Below are 12,422 nucleotides of genomic sequence, written 5' to 3'. Positions count from 1 at the left end.
ATACAAAAAAGATAAAAATGGGTCTGTGAAACATCAAAGCGGCTACACGCCAAAGAGAAACGACAAAAAGGGAAACCGGTTCTTGACAGCAGACGCCCGGATCTCCAACGCCTCTGTCAGAGCCCTTTCAAGAACTTTCCCCAACAATCTTTCGGAAAACAAACGTTCCATTCAGAAGCCGCCTCCGTAACAGCAACTCCAATATCCCACCCGGAAACCGCCTCAGCAACAACAGTTCCGCCTCCTGTCCAACACCCACTTCGACAACCGTCTCAGCATATGCCACCACATCTTCTCCAACGTCCCTGACAGCAGTTTCGGCGTCCACTCCAAAAGATGCTTCAGTTTCGTCAACCACATCGGCGTCTTCCTCGGAAGCTTTTTCAGCGAGCTTTCGAGGATGTCCCGGTTCATCCGCACCAGAATCAAGGATTATGACACCATCTCGGGAAGGGAAATTAAGCTAGCTCTCCCCTAGAAGTTTCACAGACTCAGTCTTTCGCCGTTTCAACCGAGAGGCGAGTCGTTCAGCCCTAGCACTGGGCTATGAAGAAGTTTCGTTGCCCTGAGGTATCTCAACGCGTTGGGATGCTTCACCATCTCCTCGCTTTTCCTCCATTCCAGAGTCATGAAAGCCTGGGCAGGCATCCGTACTCTACATAAATATGTGGAAGGCATGTCCTGAATAATTTTGCCAGCTTCACGAAACAGAGAATTAATTCTGTCCAATGCCTCATCATGAGAAGAAAACCAGTTTTCCTCGATCCCAAAGCTTCTCTTCGAAGAGTCATAAGTACGGTTGTCACTGGAAGATCCCATTATGTACTACAAAATCAAAAGATGGGATAAGTTTTCGCCCTATCTGCACCAGCAATCTACATGAACAAGAAAACAGAGTGAGGAACCAGGAGAAAGCACGAGACGATACCTGTAAAGAGGATAGACGTGATTTCAAGACAATATGTACGAACGAAGGATTCAAGATCGCCTTTTATATTCAGCAGAGCGATGAAATCCGAAAAAGGAAAACTTTCTACTAGTCGTGAATTAAGGCGTGATATCGGCTGGAAAAGATATTTGTCCATGCGAGTCAATTAGGGTTTGATAAATAAAAAAAACGTAGAAGTACGTGTTTGGAACACACTGGCCTGCGTTATCGCTTCTGCTCTACTTCCAGCCACGGAACTTGGAATCGAAACCGACAGTATAACATGAGGAGGAGAGCTAACACCTTTCATATGGACGTGATACTTTGGGATATGAATAAGGAAAGGATTTCCAATCTGAGCCACGCATGGAAAAAGGACACCGGGCCTGCAAGCGATGCCAACAGTCCGCGCCACGAAAAGCCAACAGCCCGCGCCATGCCAAGCCAGCGCTCATCCCAAGCCGATCCAACGCTAACAGATCCATTCCAAGACGACCAACGCTAGTGGATCCGTTTTAAGCCACACCATGCCAACGGCTTTCCAAGCCAAACCAGCAACGCCAACAACTCCACGTTCCCCATCCTAGCCAAGCTGACGCCAACTGTTTGCATCCCGGACAGCAACCACCACTACCACTCCGCGGCCTTGCTAGCAGCACCACGAGCAGAATTTACGCAAAGCTACCAACGCAAGAATCACGAATTCTCCTTACCTCTCGAAAAAGTTAGATGGATCTTCTTGACCATCTTTTCATGACTTGCCATTTCTATTTTGTCCTTGTCTGTCACCATCTTATGCTTACCTCGCAACAATGCCCCTGTTCCGAGCTAAGCAGGGGACTTAATGTTGATGGTGGTTTTTAGCTTAGGGTTAAAATCATAAAACCTTAGTCAGACAGTGACGTCACACTTGAGTAATAATGTCGCTACTAGCACATTTATTGAACCATTCAACATGTCTGTGTAAAATTACCGGGGTACCTTTTTTTTATGTAAATGCCATGCTCCACGGCAGAGCCCTCGGTACTGACTGGCATCATCTCTACACATGCCAGTCGCGCATGCTAGCCAAACGTGCCAATCACGCATGCCACATATTTTAAACTAGGGTTTCGACACGCTAAACCCTAATAGCCATATCTCTGCGCCAAAGGCATGCCAACCATGCCAGCGGCACCACCGTGTCAATGACATGCCATGCCACATATTTCAATAAGTTATTCCCTAGGCACAAAACATCGTCTATTAGGACGCAAATATGCACATTTTCACAACAAGAGGGAGAATCTTTGTATAGGTATTTGGAAAGGTTCAATGATTTATTATCCCAGTGTCCTCATCGTGGTTTAGAAAAGGTTAGGCTAGTTCAGATCCTTTATGAGGGTTTAGATTATTCCACAATGACCATGGTTGAGTCTCTATGCACTGGTGGATTTGAAAACCAAACTGTTGATGCGGCGATGGAATTTTTAATGAAATCGCCGAAAAAACCCAGCAATGGGAAAATAATAGGGCACCCCAGAAAATAATTCTTTTAAGTAGAGGAAACGTTAATAGGGTAGAAGGAGGCTATGAATCAGATGCCAAAATTGTTGCTATAGCAAAAAGGTTAGAAGCCTTAGAAGTGGGCCAGACTAGTGGTAGAGTGGAGCCTTTTTGGGAAGGCCAGAATATTGAAGAGCAGGCCAATGCTCTTTATAATAACATTAGATTTGATAACCGTCAAAAGATTGACCCATATTCAGAAACCTATAATCCTGGTTGGAGAAACCATCCGAACCTTTCGTGGTCTAAGGGCCAAAGTCAAGGTCAGATTAGTAATTTTAATGCTCCCCCAGGTTTTGGCTATACTAAGAATCCTTCGGGACTAGCTCAGTTTCAGAATCAGTCAGATAAGAAAATCCTAAGTTTAGAGGAATCTCTCGCCTTGTTAACTCAACAAACTGCAAAATTCCAGTTATCCGTAGAGCAGAGTCTACAATCTAGTAACAGGATAGGACAAGAAAATAGCCAGGCTATTTCCGAGTTAAAAACCCAGGTTGGTCTGATAAGTAATTATTTGAGAGAAAAAGGTAAGTTTCCTAGTTAAACACAACCCAACCCTAGAGGAGTTCATGAATTAGGTGCAAAACCATCGAATCAATTGAATACTGTTAGAACCCTTAGAAGTGGTAGAGTTGTAGAAATAAGGTAACCATTCCCGATAGTGAACATATTGTAGTTCACCCCTCAGGATCTCACCTATCAGGACCAGTAGCTGAAGAGACTGATAAAGTTTCTGATGATGTGAATTCGGTTCCTGAAAGGTCTGATTTTAGGCCTAGAGCCCCATTTCCTCAGCTATTAGTACCAACAAAGAAGGAATCGAACTTTAATGACATAGTGGAGGTTTTTAAGCAAGTTACCATAAACCTTCCCTTATTAGATGCAATTAGGCAAATTCCTGCTTATGCCAAGTTCCTTAAGGATATGTGTACGCGAAAGGGAAAACTTAGCGTCCATAAGAAAGACTTTTTAGCTAGTCACGTAAGTTCAATCATTCAGAACACCAAAACTCCAAAGTACAAAGACCCAGGTTCTCCTACCATTGCTTTCACAATAGGTAACTTCCGGGAAAAAGCTTTACTTGACTTAGGAGCCAGTGTGAACTTACTGCCATTCCATGTATACTTACAGCTAGGACTTGGTGAAATGAAACCTACTCAGATGACACTGCAGTTAGCTGATAGGTCTGTTAAAATCCCTCGAGGTGTTATCGAGGATGTTCTTATTGAGGTCGACAAGTTTATTTATCTAGTGGATTTCGTGGTCCTAGATACCCAACATGTCCCTGACCCAGAGAACCAGATACCTGTGATTTTAGGTCGCCCATTTTTAGCTACGTCTAATGCGATCATTAACTGTCGAAATGGTGTGATGAGTTTATCTTTTGGCAATATGACTATGAAGATGAACATTTTTAATGTCAGTAAGCAACCTCATGATCTAGATGACACATGTGTTGAGGAGGTGAACATGATAGAAGCCTTAGTTCAGGAGTCATTACCAAACATCTTGTCTGAAGACCCATTAGAAAGTTTTCTATCCCATTTTGGTTTAGATTTTGACGACGATGGCACTATTGAAGAGGTGAATGCTCTATTAGATTCTACCCCTGTGTTGGACACTGATAGATGGAAATCTAGGTTCGAACCGTTACCAGTTTTTGAGACTACCCTAATTCCTTCTTTAGAAGATCCCCCAAAGTTGGACCTTAAACCGCTACCCGATACTCTAAAGTATGTGTTTTTAGGCCCATCTGAGACTTTACCTGTGATTGTAGCTTCCAATTTGGATAGTGATCAGGAAAGTAGGCTAGTAAATGTACTTCAAGACAATAAGGAAGCTTTAGGGTGGACTATAGCAGACATTAAGGGTATAAGTCCTACTGTGTGTATGCATCAGATTCATTTAGAGGAAGACTCCAAACCTTCTAGGGAGATGCAACGTCGACTGAACCCTAACATGAAAGAGGTAGTTCGAAAAGAGGTGCTTAAGTTGTTATGCGGGTATTATTTACCCAATTTCAGACAGTAAGTGGGTCAGCCCTGTTCAGGTTGTCCCCAAGAAATCAGGTATCACTGTAGTCCAGAATGATAATAATGAATTAATCCCAACCCGAGTGACCACGGGATGGCGTGTGTGTATTGACTATAGGAAATTGAACAAGGTCACAAGGAAGGATCACTTTCCCCTTCCTTTTATCGACCAAATGCTAGAGATTAGCTGGACATAGTCACTATTGCTTCTTAGATGGCTACTCCGGTTATAATCAGATCGTTATTGCCCCAGAAGACCAAGAGAAAACCACTTTTACCTGTCCCTTTGGTACCTTTGCGTATAGACGCATGCCTTTCGGGCTATGTAATGCCCCTGCAACTTTTCAGCGTTGTATGATGAGCATATTTTCTGATATGGTAGAACGGTTCTTAGAGGTCTTTATGGATGATTTTTCAGTGTTTGGTTCATCTTTCGATGAGTGCTTGCATCATTTGACATTAGTGTTGACTAGGTGTAAGGAAAAAAATTAGTGCTTAATTGGGAAAAATGCCATTTCATGGTTAAATCAGGAATTGTATTAGGGCACATCGTCTCTTCAAAGGGTATAGAGGTAGACAAAGCCAAAGTTGACCTTATTAAGACTTTACAGGTCCCAAAAACCGTAAAAGATATTAGGTCATTCCTAGGGCATGCAGGTTTTTACCGTCGATTCATTAAGGATTTTAGCTTGATTTCTAGACCTCTTTGCAATTTGCTTGCAAAAGATGTTAAGTTTGTCTTTGATGATGCTAGTTTAGAGGCTTTTGAGAAGCTTAAAACTTTATCACTACTGCCCCGATAGTCCAGGCACCTAACTGGAACCTACCCTTTGAGATTATGTGTGATTCTTCAGATTATGCTATAGGCGTCGTTTTAGGACAACGAGAAAACAAATTACTTCATGTGATTTATTATGCTAGCAAAACTCTGAATGATGCCCAAATGAACTACACAACTACCGAGAAGGAACCTTTATCCATCGTGTTTGCCTTGGATAAGTTTAGGTCCTACCTATTAGGTTCTAAGATCATAATCTAAACAGATCATGCTGCTTTGAAATACCTTTTATCTAAGAAGGATACCAAACCTAGATTGATTAGATGGATCCTATTGTTACAGGAATTTTCCCCGGACATTAGAGACGAAAAGGGTGCATAAAATGTATTAGCAGATCACTCGTCCAGGCTAGTTGTTAGTTCCCCTAGTGATTCCCTTCCTATAAGGGATAGCTTTCCTGATGAACAATTGTTCTCTGTTTCCCAATCACCTTGGTATGCAAATATAGTGAATTATCTTGTTACTGGTCGAACCCCTCAACATTGGGGTAAGCAAGATCGTTCTAGGTTTTTAGCGGAGGTTAAGCATTTCTTTTGGGACGATCCTTATCTGTTTAAGTATTGTCCGGACCAGATTATTAGGAGATGTATATCTGAGAGTGACCAGTCTAGTATTATCTCCTTTTGTCATGAACATGCATGTGGGGGTCATTTTAGTGCTGAGAAGACTGCTGCTAAGATTTTGCAGTGTGGATTTTACTGGCCTTCGTTGTTTAAAGATTCCCATAGTCATTGTGTTTCGTGTGAGCGTTGCCAGAAGTTGGGAACCATTTCCCGTAGAAATATGATGCCGTTGAACCCTATTTTAGTGATTGAGGTCTTTGATGTGTGGGGTATTGATTTTATGGGTCCATTTCCTATTTCGTTTGGTTATCTTTACATACTTGTCGTTGTAGACTATGTGTCTAAGTGGGTTGAGGCGGTTCCGTGTAGAATGAATGACCACAGGGTCATAGTCGAGTTTTGAAAGAGAATATACTTACACGTTTTGGTACGCCGCGAGCTATAATTAGTGATGGAGGTTCACACTTTTGTAATAGATCGTTTTCTCTTTTAATGAAACAATACGGTATTACCCATAAAGTAGCACCCCGTATCACCCTCAGCCTAGTGGTCAGGTAGAGGTTTCCAATAGGGAAATTAAACGTATTCTAGAGAAAACAGTTAATCCAAATAGGAAAGACTGGTCGTCGAGGCTTACTGATGCCTTATGGGCTTACCGTACTGCGTTTAAGAAACCCATTGGAATGTCACCTTATCGTTTAGTGTTTGGAAAGGCATGTCACCTGCCTGTTGAGTTAGAGTATCGAGCCTATTGGGCTATTAAGAACTTAAACTTTTCACTTGACAAGGCAGGAGCTCAAAAAAAGCTCCAGCTCAATGAGTTGGACGAGATTCGTAGAGATGCATACGATAGTGCTAAAGAGTATAAGAACAAAATGAAACTTGTGCATGATAGGAATATTTTACGAAAGTCATTTTCTCCAGGTCAAAAATTTCTTCTGTATGACACTCGTTTGCATCTATTCCCCGGGAAGTTGTGCTCTCGGTGGACCGTACTGTTTTTCCTCATGGCGTTGTTGAGATTCAGACACCAGATGGTAGTAGTTCTTCGAAGGTTAACGGTCAGCGATTGAAGCTCTTTTTAGAGCCTTTTCCTACAGGTGATGTTGAGGAGGTTGGTGGGCCCGGAGATGTGTGAAAATTAAGCGCAATAAAAACGGGCCTACAGTAATACCGCAAGTGCACGGTCGTCAGTTGTAGCTCGTGCAAGTACGGGTCGATCCACAGAGCCTGGGTGTGTTTGGAGTTTCTAACTATTTTGGGTTTCTAAATTGCTAATGGGCTTTGAGTACCAAAGGGTTTTGAATATCAATGGGCTTTGAATAACTTTGAAGCTTTTGCTTTCACAATAAGAGCAAGATGGGCTTTGATTAACTGTGAAGCAGTTTGGGCCTTTGATGGACTGAACTGGGCTTGGTAACAGTGAACTGGGCCTTAGCTTTTCACCTGGGCTTTGATTAAGTCCACAGTGGACTGGACCTTTGATTTTTGGAATGAACTGAGCCTTGGGCTCAGTTGGCTGGGCCTTTAGATTAGCTAGGCTCTTGGCCTTTTACCCTAACAGTGGACTAAAGAAGAAGAGAAGTGACAAAGAGTGAAAAAGAGATGGTGCAACAAAGAGTGACAGACAAGAGTAACAGTGGAAACAAGTGAACAAGTGGAAACAAGTAAGAAAAAGAATGAACTAACAAAGTAACAGTGAACAGCAAGTGATAAGAAAGGCACAAAACAGCAAACAACAATGGAGATAAACAGTGAAGCAAAGACAATAAAATGACAGTGTAATAAATCAAGGCCTAAGCCAAGGGCAGTGATGTGAAGAAAACAGTGAAGTAGAAATAAGAAAACAATGAAGACAAGAGGATGATCACTAGGACGTTGAATCCACCATTAACCTAAGGGATATTCTAATCACAGCTAAAATACTTACCAAAGTACTAATTGTCTGATTAAAGTACAACTAGTCTAAGGGCTTAGCAACATTGGGCATGAGTTGCACATGATGAAGACTATCTCAGCATTCCAAACACAACATGAATGTCATAATTTGATCTGACTCCTTACTGGTTCATAGCTTCATCTAATCCTAGCGTTTGAGGTTCAGAACATGATAGACATGAAGATAAACATACATTAACAGTTGACAGTGAAACAAAACATGAATTTAAACACAATAACATAACATGGGAAGCACATAACAGTGGATAAACTTAGAACAATTGAGGAACTAAACATTAACATCACATAGTATTAAACATAAAACATCACAGTGAACATAAATGGAACAGCACAAAAATTGGAGAGACTGGCTAATCCAGTTCTCCCAAAATCAAACCAAATGACACTGGCTATTCCAGCATCCCCATTACACACACCACAGTCCCCTTTTTATACCCAGACACCCAAATTAGGGTTTACAAAAAAATTCCCCCAAATCCCCAAATTGAACAGTGACAAAATTAGGGTTTCTCACCTAATTCGACTAATTTAATCATACCCATGTTGCCACTGTTCTTCCTCATGCTCTCCCTAGCAGTAATTAGGGTTTTCTCAAACAAACCCTAAATGGACAGAAAAATTAGGGTTAGGGATTTTTCTTACCAAACCTGCGATTTGACGCTTCCCTCTTTAACCCATTCCTCTCCTCGTTCACCAGCTCCATTCCCATGCCTTCAATTGCTTTTCTAGCTTCACTAATTCGTCAACCACTCACCTAGGGTTTCGGCAGGGGAGAAATTGACGAATTAGGGGGCTATAAAGATGGGTAATAGCTGTAGGAAGGTAGGGGTGATGATGGTGGAGGTGTGGTGGTGGTAGAGGAGTTGGTGGCGGTGGCAGTGGAGTGGGTAGTGGTGATGATGGAGAAGGTGGTTCTGTTGCAGAGAGGGGGGGAAGAGAAGAAGTCGATGGAGAAGAAGGAGGGGGCGTTTGGTTAGGGTATAGGTATAGGTATAGGGTACTAGTGTGTTGAGCAGGTGTAGAGGATTTTGATGTTTCGAAAAGCTGGACCGTAGGATTATAGGATGATGGAATGATCCAACGGCTCGATAGAAATGGATGAGCGAAGACCGTTGGATGACGAGATACATCAAAACTGACGGCGAAGATCGAGGTTAGGTGTTGTAGTGTTAAGCGGAAGTATCGAGATTTGATGCGCAGGAAAAGAATCGACCGTAGGATCTAAATGTGATCTAATCTGAAGGCTTGCAATTTAGGTACTATGGTGTTTTTCAGGGACTTCAGATTTTGATGAACGATGAAGAAGCGACCATTGGATGATGAGATGGATCCGATCTAACGGCTGAGAATGGATGCGGGTATGGATATAGAAAATGGGTTTGGGTAAGGGTTTTGGGCCTTGGGTATGCCAAGCCCATATCTTCTTTAAGAACAATTCTTCCTTCTTGAGCCCATTCCTAGCTTTTTGGACGTGCGCTCCATTCTTTGCGGCTTCCTTGCGTAATTCTTCCTGGCTTTTCACCACTTTTCTGCTCCGCAAGTCATCCGACTTTATTTATTACCTAAAAATGCAAAATTAATTAAGAAAAATATTTATTCTTGAAAACAATGAAAATACAGAATATGGGATAAAATGTAGAATTAATGCACAAAGGATGAGTTAAATGCCAAGAAAAATATATAGAAATATGCACTTTTTAGCACTCATCAGAGGTCCCTCTGGAGGACCCTGTTTACCTTGATTGACCATCGAGGCGATTTTGTATGTTGTACAATATTTTTGTAGGTTTTGGTTACACTTCACCCAAGTACTATCTTTCCGACTTCTCTCTTTACTATTTTCTCATGTTACTTATATTTTTGGTATTGTTCTTTGATTAGAAACATTGAGGACAATGTTAGATTTAAGTTTGGGGGTGGGGTAGGACTTTTTGTTACCTTTTCGTTGCAATAAATAAACTTCGGAGCCTAGAAATTTATCCCTATTAAGGATGGCACTAACCAATCTAAGTGGATGGAAGCATATTGGTTGTAAGAGTTGAGGAACCAATCTGACTAGATGGCAACATCTAAAGAGTCTATTCATAAAAGCACAGAGCTCAGGTGTTAGAAATAACATGATAGTTTCACCATATCTCGTTGAGTCATTTTCACTTCTGTTTTTATTTTGTTTTGTTTTTAAACTATGTTTCTCTAAGTGATTAGGTGGAGATCACGATTCAAGTTGTTACCAATGCTATGGTGAATTAGAGTGATTGAGATACAAAAAAAAAAAAGAAAAAAAAAAGAAAAGAAAAAGAGACCAGACCATCAGACCAACTGGAATAAATTCAATAAAGTCGACCACTGGAACCCTTGTATATGCCAGTTGTGTTGACCTAGAGTTAGGATTATCAATCACTGGTTCCCTTGTATATGCCAGTGTGTTGATATTAGTCAGACTAGTATCTCAGTCCATTAGGATAGGTTCATTTTGGCGGAGGCTTTCAGACAGATATGAGAAACACCGTTCACCTAGTAAACATCAAAACCATCTATGTTTTTCTATATCCATCTTCTTGATCTATCCATGTGATTAGTTTTGACTCCGGATATTGATGTCCATAATGCGACTATCTGAGTAGAGCTCTGTCACTTCATATGAATTTTAGTATGCTTGAGTGCAAACTCGTGTACAACAATTGGAATTTCGCATCAGGGTACTTCCTCCTGTAGTCAATAAGTATGCCAACCAAGGAGATTCTTTAGTGCCTTTCAAGGTTCTGTGTAGATATCTAGGGTCTGGAGTATAAAGGTTTTGTGAGTATACCTCTGGTAAGCCCTCCGGAGACAACACTCCGCCACTAGGGACACTTAGGGGTTTAAAGGCTTATTGCATACGCTAAATGCAATCGACGATGCCTACGACAGTGAGTTAGGATTTTATTTCTATTTTATTTTTGCTCGAGGACTAGCAAACAATAGGTTTGAGGGTATTTGATAGACACATTTTTTTTATTCGATTTGTCTCGATTCTATATATTGTTAGGGCTCATTTTTGTACTTATATGGTGTTTTATTTATTTGTAGGTATTTTTGGCTAATAAACATTTTTGGAAAAAATTGGCTCGAAAAGTTGTCGGAAAGCACCCGGAGGACATTTGCTATTCAGACTCTCACTTTGGATAAGGGGTAACCTAATTACTAAGGGGCATCCCATTTCCAGGCAATTGCTAATCGCACCCCTACTCTAGATAAGGGGCAACCATCTTCAACATTCAAAAACCAGGATTTTGGCGGGAAAAAAATGCAGTTAAAGAACAGTTTTGGCAATCGTGATTTGGAGGAGTTTGAGGTCGATTAAACCTCTGATTTTCATAGGATAGACTCCTTATGGGTCTAGGAATATGATATGGGTGTTTAAATCGATTAGACTGGGCTCAATCGACGGATTTTTCTCATAACAGAAAATATGGAAAGTCACGTGTGTGACTTGTTTTAGGGAATTTTAGAGAGATTAAAACGCTGTAAACCTTCCCAAAGATTTGTATCTATCTAAGGAAGAGTTTAGAATAAAAAGGAAAGCTCAGAAACGCATAGAAATCCTAAAACAAGAAATTGCCGCAACTTGGTCGTGAAGAGAATGAAAGAGATTTTGGAAGATTTGGGAGAGATTTGATCGGTATTTTTGATATAAATAGATGTCTTGGGTCATATAGAAGAGGTGTCGAGAGTTTGGGAACCTAAGGAGAGCCAGAGAAGAAGAAATCAGAGCTTTACCAAACTCTGTTTCTGCTGCTGCTGCTGAAGAAGAAGAAGAATGCGAAGAACATTGACGCTCGGTAAACAGTCGCAGAACAGTGTCGTTGTTTAACAACTGAAGAACATTAAGCTGTTTAGGGCAGTCTTATTTTAGGGTCTTAAAATCAACGACAAAGCAACAGTTTTTCTTTAACAGTTCCATTGTAACAGCTGTTTTGCAACACCAATACACTGTTGCAAACAGTCCGTGTTATTACTCTTCACTCTTTTAATCATCTTTTGAGCAACAAACACACATTTTGAGATCATGATTAATATGAGGAGCTAAACCCCATTGCTGAGGCGAGAGAGGAAGCTATTTTTTCAACAAAAAGTGGTATATTCTATTTTATCTTTTATTTGCAATAATTATATGATTATTTGCCTTGAACTATTATTGAATATGATTTTTATTTGAGTGATTGTGATCTATTTTGATGGAGTATGCTTAGTTTTGAGACTTTTGATGCTTCATACTTGGTATTTACAATTATTACTTTCGAAAATCTACTTGTTGCAATATTTTAGAATCAAATTAAACAAGAAAATTGCATAAATATAAGTATTGGTTTAATCACTTTTGAACTTGGAAAATAGTGGAATCTTAGCTTTAGTGTTTTTTTTAATATTGATATCATCTTTGATTGAGTTTGCTATAATTTTTAGTGAGTTTTCTATTTTAATATTAGAATTTAAGTCTAATTAATATCCTTTACAAGTCTGAGAATCGAACCACTTTTACCACTATCTACAAATCACATCACCATGCCAGCCGT

The 12,422-nt window shown here is 40.6% G+C and overlaps 1 pseudogene; it reads right to left on the bottom strand.

Annotated features, from left to right (window-relative positions):
* Window positions 1-2,176: 2,176 nt before the first annotated feature.
* LOC113292190 lies at window positions 2,177-2,276 on the bottom strand (annotated as a pseudogene).
* Between the last annotated feature and the right edge of the window lie 10,146 nt (window positions 2,277-12,422).

This window comes from Papaver somniferum, chromosome 6, assembly GCF_003573695.1.
Source record: "Papaver somniferum cultivar HN1 chromosome 6, ASM357369v1, whole genome shotgun sequence".
NCBI classification, from domain to species: Eukaryota; Viridiplantae; Streptophyta; class Magnoliopsida; order Ranunculales; family Papaveraceae; genus Papaver; species Papaver somniferum.
The sequence above is the reverse complement of the archived record's forward strand: the minus strand, read 5'-3'. Positions and strand labels throughout refer to the sequence as shown.